Below are 10,665 nucleotides of genomic sequence, written 5' to 3' on the forward strand. Positions count from 1 at the left end.
TCGCCCCCGTCCCGTCCCGCCCTGGGGGCGGCGGAGGTGCGAGGCCGGGATGGGAGCGGGGGTGACCCCGACAGGCGGGGAATGGACGCGATCGCTGCCGGGGGGCTGTGGGGGACCCTGGTTCCCCCCGCGTCGCTGATTGATGTCAGGGGCCAACAGGACCCGGCTTTCCTGGCGATGATGATGGTTATGGTGATTGCAATGATTACACTCATCATTAGTGGGAATTTGAATTTTGCGATGGTCAAGGCTGGGTGGGGGCATGACCCCCACGCCCGGGAACTTAAGGAAAGAAAAGACAGGATTTGGAAAGTGATTAATTTATGCACTGGAAGGGTCGAGTTACAAAGATTTTCACGCAGCCCCGTTTTATTGCGAATATACTCCAAGATCGGCAAAAAGATGGGAAAGGCGTTTTTGTTATTAAAGGAAAATCCTTTATTGGAGGGATGATTTAGAAATTTACAGTCAATGGAATTTAATTTTATCCTTTGCCTTTTGCTTTATCCACATTTTAATAAAAGAGCCATGAAGAATAAGAGTAGCCGGGTGATTGCTGAACAAAGCAGATCTCGAGTCTGAATAGGATTTAAAATCGGTGCCTGCGCTCCCCACGCCTGGTGGGGCCGCGGGCAGCACCCCCGGCTGTGCACCCAGGCTGGGGGATGCTGCCGGTGACGAAACACACCTTAATGCAAAATTAATATTTCATATTCAGGAGGCACAAACTTTGTGATATATTTTTCCTTCCCCTCTGTTTGTCTGTCTGGTGATTTGGGTACACCTGATCATGTCTTAGGTTTATACGCGGTTATTCCATGGAGAGAGAGCAATTTCCAGGGGAGTGGAGTGCTGCTGGGGACGTCTGCCAGCACCCCGAGGTGGCAATGATCATGTGTGGTTCTGCAGAACATCACTGGCGTTAATTCACTGGGGAAAAAACAAATGCAAAGCAACTCCATTCGTTTTCCTTAGGTATTACCAGGGACAGTAAAAGGATCTACTAATGGCATCACCGTATTCACTAGATTGATAAATAAATAGAAAATCCCTAATTCTTTTGAATTAGGGGCTGGAAGCAGCAGATGAAAGTGACTCCAGGGTAACAGAACAAAACCCCTGTGCTGATACTGCCTGATTGATCATAGTGTAGTGCACTGAGAGACAAGGAGTCAGCTGAGGGGAGAAGAGGGAAAAGGCGAGAGCCTGTGCAGCAGGAGAGAAGTGTAACCCAGTTCCAGCAGGACAAACCACCTGCCTGTGTGCCCTGCTCTCCAAAGCATGCCCAGTGTCCCACATGGCTCTGCCACCCAAATGCCACGCTGGCTTCAGCTCTCAGACAGCCCAGCTGGTCAGTGTTGGGTTTTCCCTCATTATCCCGGTCTCTGTGCTTTTTCTCGCCGTGGCCGCAGGCCCGTCCTGTCTGTGCCCCACTCTGGGGTACAGCCAGCAGAGCCCCGTGCCAAGGGCACCGCGCCTGGAGGCAGCGAGGCTGCCAAGGGGCAGCGCGGGCAGGCCGAGCCCCGAGGACACAGCAAGGCAGCGTTGGCTCAGGGGCCCTTTGGGGTGCCCGGCCCTCCTCGTCCGGCACCTGCAGCCGTGTGCACACACACGATTCCCTGCGCTCGCTCCGCCGTGCCAATAAAGAAGAAAGGCAGGGATGAGGATTGTTGCTATTGATCTGCCCAAGGGGATCATTAGGCATCAGTATCAATCTACAAATCAGTGGGCCTGTGTTACTTGCTTGGGCAGTCATTGCCAATTTGTTCCTATTAGATGGCCGAGCCCGGAGGTGTTTGATGAGCAGATTGGGTCTTTATCTCGGCGCTGGAGAGCAGGCGGGCGCGGGGAGACGCCGCAGCTTTGCAGGATTTCTGCTGTTTGTTTTCTTCTGCTGAAACCCTTTTCACTGCTCTGTACAGAATTTTGTAAGAGCTGAATGTGTTTCTGCTTTATGGATGGTTTTTCATATCATCAGATTAAACATATTGAGAGTTTAGGAGAAACTATTTTAAAATAATCCCCTCGCTTTTATTCGGTCTGTTTACCAGCAGCACTCCCTATAAAAATACATATTAATGCCAGATTCTTTTGTTATCCTTTCCAGGTCAGACCCAACATTAGGAACGCAAACAATTTTGCTTTTGCTATCCCAGTGGCCATTCCTTGGGATTTACTGAGTTGTGCTTAGTGAGGTGAATGTTCTCACTATCTTTCCCTCTGTGATTTAATTAATTAAGCCAAAAAATTAAAGCTTGCAGATAATATTTTATTTTCGAAGTGTTTTTACTTGGAGGGGAGCCCTGGGGGTCAGTGGCCCCTTGGACACAGCCTTGCTCTGTATGGCACCTTCCAGAGCTGCCTCACTCATCTGCATATTTGCAAACAAGAAAAATGTTTAATAATATGCAAAATGAATTACAAATTTAGACCATAACAGGAGATGGAAATTAATGGCAAAAAAAAGGATCAAACCAGTTCACATGAATGATCTGATCCGACATCAATGCCGTGTTATTTAATGCAAACCTTGATTCCGACTGTTCCATCTCACTCCTCACACGAGCATCGCGCAGTTTAAACATCTGTCCAGCCGTTAAAGACCCTATTGATGCTGTGTTATTGGATTTCTAATTTCCAGGTTTTGTCAGGGGGTTTAACAGACTATATGAGTGTTTATAATTCCTAATGAGTTTAATCTCTAATTTGCCTCTATTACCTGGGACTGTCAAATCGCTTTCTCAGCACTTGGTCTGTGAAAATTTAAAATACAGAAATTCAGGCTTCTAAAGAACTCGAAATATTTGTCATATCTTTTATATACAAATATATGTGCAGTAAACAGAACTATACATTCTTATTCTCTTTGAAGATCAAGCCTGATTTTAATCCTGCCTATCTGCTGCAATCACAATATATTACCTAAACCCAAGTTTCTTTGAGGACTTTTTGGATAGATGTCACTATTTCATTGGAGATAAAATAGGGTGTGTTTTAGGATACCACATTATTGCTGCCTGATTAGTATTTGATCAAATCCTATCTGGTTTTTTTTTGTCCCTGAGACAATCCAGCTCCTCCACATCCGGAGGCGAATTCGCCTCATTCTGTCTGACAAGTGTTTTGTTGGGGAGCAGCGGATCAGATCCATGTAAACACGCGGCCGGGGCGGGGAGCCCCGCACTTTTAATTTATCATAAACTCCACAGAACTCATTAGCTTTCGTCTTTACATCGCACGTATAGAAATGAATTCTGAGCGCACTCAGGGAGGCTTTTTTTCTGTGGAGTTTGCTGTACAAATATTTATGGACCTTTTCCTTTGTAGTAGAGATTCCAGTGGCAACAGCTATCACACGACGAACAGCAGCTTGCGACTTAGGGAAGAGGTTGCCAAAAGCTGTTGTTTATTTAGTCGCGTGGTATTTTGTCTTGAAATTTGTTTTGCTACTATTTGCAAAAAATACAGGGCTCTCTTGGGAGGAGAAATCGGAATTTTTTGCCTATACTCCAGAAAAATAAAAAGAGAAAAAAGCCTCCCAGAAAATGAAATCTAAGTGTGTTTGTACGTATGAACATAACTTTATAATCAGCATATTTTGAGGATTTTCAGAGCAGGAGGCTGCTCACTGCCCATTCACAAAACACACATATGGAGATTTTATGGTGGGTTTTGTTTTAAAGATAATGATTTGTCTCTGCGTTGCAGTTGTTTATGTTTCTGTCTATATCTCTTTCCTCTCCCCTGTTTTATTTAGTAAGGTTTCAGCTGTGAAATTTCTCCATGAAACAATTGATACATTCTCCACACGCTGCAGCGAGGGAAAAAAAGCCCCTTAGATTAATGGTCAGTGTCTCATCCACACAAATTTGTGTTACGATACTACCAAGAAGCTGCGAATTACTGACAAGATCTAGAATAATTCCTAATGCTGTCGAAGGCTTCATTTTCTCCTCCGCATGATGGATGAGGCATAAGAAGTGCTTTCTGAGATCGTTAATGTGCATCATTCTGTTAAGTGTTATTAAAGTCCGTCTGTCTTCGGCAGCAGAAACAATGGCTTAGCCCTTATTTTGTCTCTCTCTTTGCTAAACTCCAACTGGCTTTTACTAATGTGGCCTATTTTGGGGCTCTTTTAAGGGCTGGTTTGTACCACGGCGTTTTGGTTGGTTTGGGGAATTGTATTTTCCCTTCGAGTTAAATGTTGGCTTGTGGCATGGGAAGGCACGGCGAATTCCCAGTGATTCTATCTGTAACCTGTGGATAACGTCCAAGCAGTGCAGGATCCGTACCAAAGCTTCTATTTAAGCTTGGAAAATAGGATTGAACTTTCCCTTCGGAAGGGCTGCTCCTGCGGAGCGACACTGGGCTGTGAAACTACCCCCAGGAGCGCCCGTGTCTGCTCATTTTCCCCTGGATTAATTGTTTAAAAATCTGGGAATTGCTGTCTGTGGAGAGAGTGAGCTGGTCCCTTGCTGGGAGGGAAGCTGGCACGGGGCGACCCAAACCCGTCCTGTTTGGGCAGAAATCGCTGCCCTGTCCTGGTCCCGTGGGCATCGCCCCATTCCCCAAGGGGGAGGAGGCCAGGCCCAGATTGCAGATGGATCGTATTAAATCAAAAGTACTTTTAACCAAACAGAAGAATTCACTTTAAAGGTTTTTAACCTTTCTAAGAGCCAATTTTTCCTTAAGCCCTGCGATAATAAAATACAATATAATTTATAGAGCACTCTCCACGGGTATGCATTCCTCTTCTCTTCTTTTTTTTGGTACAGTCAGATAAAACACCCAACAACTGTGATGATAATCAAGAAAAAACAAAAAGCAACTGATCATAAAGCATTTAGAAATGTAACATTCCTTTTACAAGGGATTCAGACATCCTTGGGAAGCCTCACTTCTATACTTTTAATAGAATTAGAGAAGTGTGATGCACAGCTGGTAAAAGCTCAGTCATCCACAGCGCAGCGAGTTTTTGAGTATTTAATTTTATATTTGAATAATTCTCCAGATCAGGCTATAATCATGGATGTCATATAAAAAGATTTTTTTCATAAATTACATTATTTCACAGATGTGCAAATACTTCTGTGAAAAAAATTACATTGATCAGTTTTTAATACCCCCCTGTCTCACCCTTCAGTCAAAAGAAAAAATAGCTTTTTTCCCATCTTTGTCTTCAGAAAGGTGCTAGATTGTAAACATCTGAAGGAAATGAAAGGGGGTTGGCCAGTCCACCCCAAATTCTTTCCAGATTTTCATTCCTTTTACCAGCAGCCTTCTGTTCTTGCAGGAGAGGGAGGAACAGCAGAAGAAAGAGAGAGATGTCTCTGTTTCTTATTAAAATTTAAAGTGCAAAGCAGGGGCTGTATTTTGCTAATTTTCAATCTGCTAATTGGGAAGGGGGTTAGGAGGTGAGGGGCCGTGGGGACACGGGCGGTTCGGTGGGACAAAGCCCAGCCGGTGACACGGCCCCAGTGGAGACGGCAGGCACCAGGCACAGCCCCGGCCTCGCTGCTGGAGAGGGCTTGGACTCGCTGCACTTTGTAATCCCAAATTATAACATCCTGTTTATTTCTCTAATTAGAAAGTGACTAGTTTACCGAGAGTAAACTTCCCAATAGGCTTGTGCTCTGCCTGGCCAGGACTCAGGCCCCTGCACCCTCCGGGGTGCCCCAAAGCCTCACGCCCGGCATGGCAGTGGGAGGTCCCCCAGGGCAACCTGGCCACTGGAACTTGTGTCCCTCCAGCTCCTGAGCACTTTGCCTTTTATCTGGTCCAAAAATGGGGAACATTTAATCGAGGCACAGGCAATTCCACAGCACATCCTCACATGCTGAGTATCTGGTCATCGTGGATATTGTTGTGAATGGAAAAGTTTGCCCCAATGTTAAATTCAGGGATGGTAATTAAGAGTAATTAAGATAAATGCCAACTTCCCAGATCTCTCATCCCATCTCCTATGAAGTTACACTTTTAGGGGAAAGGAAGGCTGAAAATAACTTTATAAAAGTTAACCAAGGTGTCACACCCTGCCTGCTTGGGCTTCAATCAGAGTTGCCGGCTTGTTTTTCAGGGAATTTAAGTACCAGATGCACTTGGAGAAAGCAAGCTAAACATCAGAGTTTATTTTCAATATGCAAGTGGTATAAAAATATGCAAGCCTTGATCTGAGTGCTATGGAAACTGCTCCACAAAAATGTGGAACGAAAGCTGTTACTGTAAGCGTGGTTCATGTCCTGTAACAGCTGCGACAGCCCGGCACAGCTCAACACTTGTCCAATTAGATGAAAATATTCAAAAGGAAACCTGATTTAAATAAGATTTGTAATAATCTTTCACAATTACAAAGTATCCTAGTGAAAAACACTGTCCCCCTGCCCAGGTCGCCTGGACCCTGCATTGGCCTCGGCTCAGTGGACGAGTCTCTCCCCCCTCACACCAGCTCCAAAAGCATTTTTCAGGGTTTATGTTACAGTTATTTGCAGATTATTTTAGGTCTGTGTTCTTTTATATCCACTTAGCAACTTGCAAGGAATATTTCAGGAGCAGCCCATGCTTGACGTGCCCTTTTTTGGGGAGCAGGAGGACTGGGTGGGGCGGATGTAAAAGCCATTATTGTATTTATGACAGATGGTTTTTAGTTTAGGCAAGAAAGCCCAGATAGACACTAGCACCGAGACAGGAATGTGGACACGTATCATTAAGTTCTTTCTGTTCATCAAATGCAAGAAATACAGTAAATTTATTTTTATACCTGACCTGTGGAACAAATATGGCCAATGGATACTACACATAATAGGTCTTAAAAGGAACAATTACAGTTTTCCTTTAACTTTTCTGATTTGTTACAAGCTGTATCTATTTCTAAGGTTTTGAGGATACCAATGATTAAAATCATCCTACTGCATAGATTTTAGTTATTTACCATAGTTTATAAGTATCGTGTGATGACCTTTTTCTGGCTTCATAAAATCAGTGACTTAATATAATTTAGGATCTGAGAGTGCAAGTTCCTTGATTCATTTATCATTTGATGCTGAAATTTGTTTAGTCTGGATTGAAGGCCCTACTCAGCTTTTCCTACTGGCCATAGATTCTTTGTACATTGGAAACTGGGAGACCTTTGTGTCTTGTCTCTTTCTTTCAAGTTTGACCAAAAATAGTCATTAAAGACTTCAGAAGCACCCTGACTTTATAAATAAGGGCTCTTGACTGACTCTGATGGGAATTCCATGCACAGAACAGCCCCTATCACCAATTTTTCAGAATGGCAAAGTGTGTTAATGTAGAATACACCTTGAATTAAGTGGTCGGTTTTGACTGTATTCCAGACAATTTTTTATGAATGCAATTAAATAGTGAGTTTTAATAGCTTTGGGAGAATTAAGTTTGAAATTGTTCTATAAAGAATGTTTATAAATATATATAGATAGAAGATAGTTTTAGCTGAAAGCAGAAGGCAATAGAGTAATTTATTTCAAAAATTCTTCTGTAGTTGGTGTGAGTGATTTTGATCAAATGGGATCCCGGAATCTCCAAGCCAAAGCTCTCATCTTCTAAGGAATTTCAGTTACCTGGAATAAAATGTTGCCTTAGAAATTATTGACGTAATAGTCCCCTTGGGAACCCCAGAGCAGTCAAAGAGAAATCCAACAATAAATCCAGGGGCCACCTGGATAACTCCCATTAAAGGCTTTTTTTCAGTGGAAAAAATTCTTTAAAAGCTTAATTCTTCCTAAATGTAAAGTCCAGTGATCGTGTTTCTGTAGAACTTTTACAGTTGGGTGTTTTGCTTTATTTTGTTTAAAGAACTTCTCCAGGGCTCTGGGACAGTGACACCAGCCCTGTGTTTTCCCTGCGGCCCCCCTGCCCCGTGCACCCCCTCTGCAATGGCTGGGGAACCAAAAGGCACCAGGCACACACAGAGCTGTGCCTTGGGCTGGGATATTGGTGTGCATCAAACCTCGCCCAGACGCTGGGCCCAGCAGTGCCCCCGACATGGGACCCCACTGCAGGAGTCCCACTCCACTGAATCTTGAGCAGGGATGGGAACTCGACTGGCTCCTGCCAACGCCTGGTTGTGTGTTTGAAATGCTGCTGCAGAACTGCACAGTTCTGGAAAAGCAACGGGCAGCCCGCCTCCAACCTGAGCCCTCTGAGCAGAGCGCTGGGGATTAGTTACACCTGCTTTTCTCCAGAAAAATAAAAATTAAAAAAAGCCCTTCTGTGGCCATTGCCGTCCCTGGTGTGCACAAGTAGCCCGGTGGAGCAGCTCAGTCTGGAAAGGCTGGAAGTCGCAGAGAATTTCCACGTCCGTGTGACAGACTGAGCAGTTCCCGGAGCATTCCCTGCTCCGCAGCTCGTCCACCGCAGGAGTGAGATGTGCACTCCTTGTTTCTTGGAGGGACCGGCAGCCCCCCCAGGCAGTGCAACTGAAAATGGCTGGGGTTGGTTTGGAATGAGGGGATATGTGTGGTCTGACTCGACTGAAAACCAAAGCTGTTTTTTAAGGGTGGTGTAAGGTGAAATACAGGTACCTCAGGACACCCCGGGGCATGTGCACATGGACACGCAGAATCACAGACTGCGCCCGCCCCGTGTGCTCCACAATCCGAGCTGTGTTTTGTGCTGCAGCAAAAAGGCACTGTGTGGCTTGATTGAAAACATTCAGGAAGAAACAATAATCCCATAGACCAGTGGAAATTTTATCACAATTTAATTCTCTATCAACATTTTTAAAAGGAAAAAGGGGACAAGAATGAGAAGTGTGTTATTCTTAGTTGTCTGTATTATTAGTTAACATCAGCTGTCTGCTGATCCCCAGTACAAAGGACACCATAAACCACATTTAAAAAAAAAGACACTTTTGATTTTTGTAGAAATACATATAAAAATATATTCAGTATTTGTGGGTACTTACATATGGGTGTTTTACAGATTTCCTGGTGTGGCGGCTGGAAGACAAACCTCTTTTAAACCCTGTGAAATTCAACATTTCACTGAATTTAACATATTCTAAGTTATACATAATATATATTTTTAAGTAGTTTTACACTTTTTCTATTTTCGATTTTCAACAGTGTCTACTTTTCATGTATAATGAAGGTATCATTTATAACAATATTTTAAACAGTCCAAGTCAGTTATTTATACTGGTTTTTATCTTGAAATGAGGTTTGCTGTACCTTTTGGTTTTGCTTTATTTATCTCATCATTCCCTTATCACCCAGAGCCTTTTTTGCAATTGTATTTATTTAAAATGGTATTTTTTTACTTTTAATATAATTGTGTTGTTTAGACAAGAGTTTTTTTTTTTCTTGTGAGTATTAGAGAACTTGTTTTGCTGTTCTCCCCAGAGCAGTTCAGTGCAGCAATATGTGCAGTCAAATGGGGAAGATTCCCAAATTGTCTGTTCCTGTGCTTGGGATTCAGACAAGCAGGCACTGTCTCTGTTCCTGTAAGGAGCAGTGGAATTTGGTGTCGTGGATCTGGGTTTAAACTGTTCCAGAAGCAATTTCTATTTATAGGCCACTGTTTTTCTGGACATTTTCCTGTGGTTTTGAGCAGAAAGCAGGTTTGCTGCACTAGAGACGTAATCATTGAGTGTGGGCTGCGCTGGGTAGGACGGGGCCACATTCTCACTCTGGGATAATGCATGGAACTGTGTGGGATAAGGGCAGCAGAGCCAGTTCTGTTCATCTTGGCCTTGCTCATCACCTCCCCTGCCCACAGAGCCTCCCGTGGCTGCATGAGCTGTGTCTGCCTGCCGGGACAAGGGACCCTCAGTGCTGCCCACAGGGATGGAGCAGCCCAGAGAGCCTTGCTCCAGTCCAGGGAACCCACCCCCACCCCACCCCACCCCATCCCATCCCATCCCATCCCATCCCATCCCATCCCATCCCATCCCATCCCATCCCATCCCATCCCATCCCATCCCATCCCATCCCATCCCATCCCATCCCATCCCATCCCATCCCATCCCATCCCATCCCATCCCATCCCATCCCATCCCATCCCATCCCATCCCATCCCATCCCATCCCATCCCATCCCATCCCATCCCATCCCATCCCATCCCATCCCATCCCATCCCATCCCATCCCATCCCATCCCATCCCATCCCATCCCATCCCATCCCATCCCATCCCATCCCATCCCATCCCATCCCATCCCACCCCACCCCACCTCGAGCACCACGAGCCCACTGTGGAGCTCGTCATGGGTCTGACCTGCCTCCTGCCCTCCTGCCCTGGCCTCAGGGATGAGCGCCCGCAGGAGGTGGGGAAGCGGCAGCTGTGGGAGGTGAAGTGGCTAAGGCCATGGATGGTGGCAGTGGTGTCCCTGGCCCTGAGAGACTCTTGGCTCCTTGTCAGTGACCTTGCAGCCTCCGGGCTGGACAGGACAGGGACAGGTCCTGCCTGGTGGGTCTGGGTCCCCATCTGTGAAATAATGATGGATGGTTTTCCTGCATTGTTACCAGAATTGGGATTGTTTCGGTTGGAAAAGCCCTCAGAGGTCATGGAGCACATGCCCTGCCCACCATGGCCAGTGATGGTGCAGCGGAGCCGAATGGGCTCCCCCGGGAGGGCAGCGGCCGAGGGGGGGGGGGGCCGGGCGATTCCCGGAGCTGTGATCCCGGCTGCCCAGGCCCGGGCGATTCCCG

At 45.6% G+C, this 10,665-nt stretch overlaps 1 long non-coding RNA gene across 2 annotated transcripts in view; it reads left to right on the plus strand.

Moving 5' to 3' along the window:
- LOC108448458 overlaps positions 1–10,665 on the plus strand; it is a 266,016-nt gene that overhangs the window by 401 nt on the left and 254,950 nt on the right. The window lies entirely within an intron of this gene.

The sequence above is a fragment of the Corvus brachyrhynchos genome, unplaced genomic scaffold (genome assembly GCF_000691975.1).
Source record: "Corvus brachyrhynchos isolate BGI_N302 unplaced genomic scaffold, ASM69197v1 scaffold365, whole genome shotgun sequence".
In the NCBI taxonomy this organism is placed as follows: Eukaryota; Metazoa; Chordata; class Aves; order Passeriformes; family Corvidae; genus Corvus; species Corvus brachyrhynchos.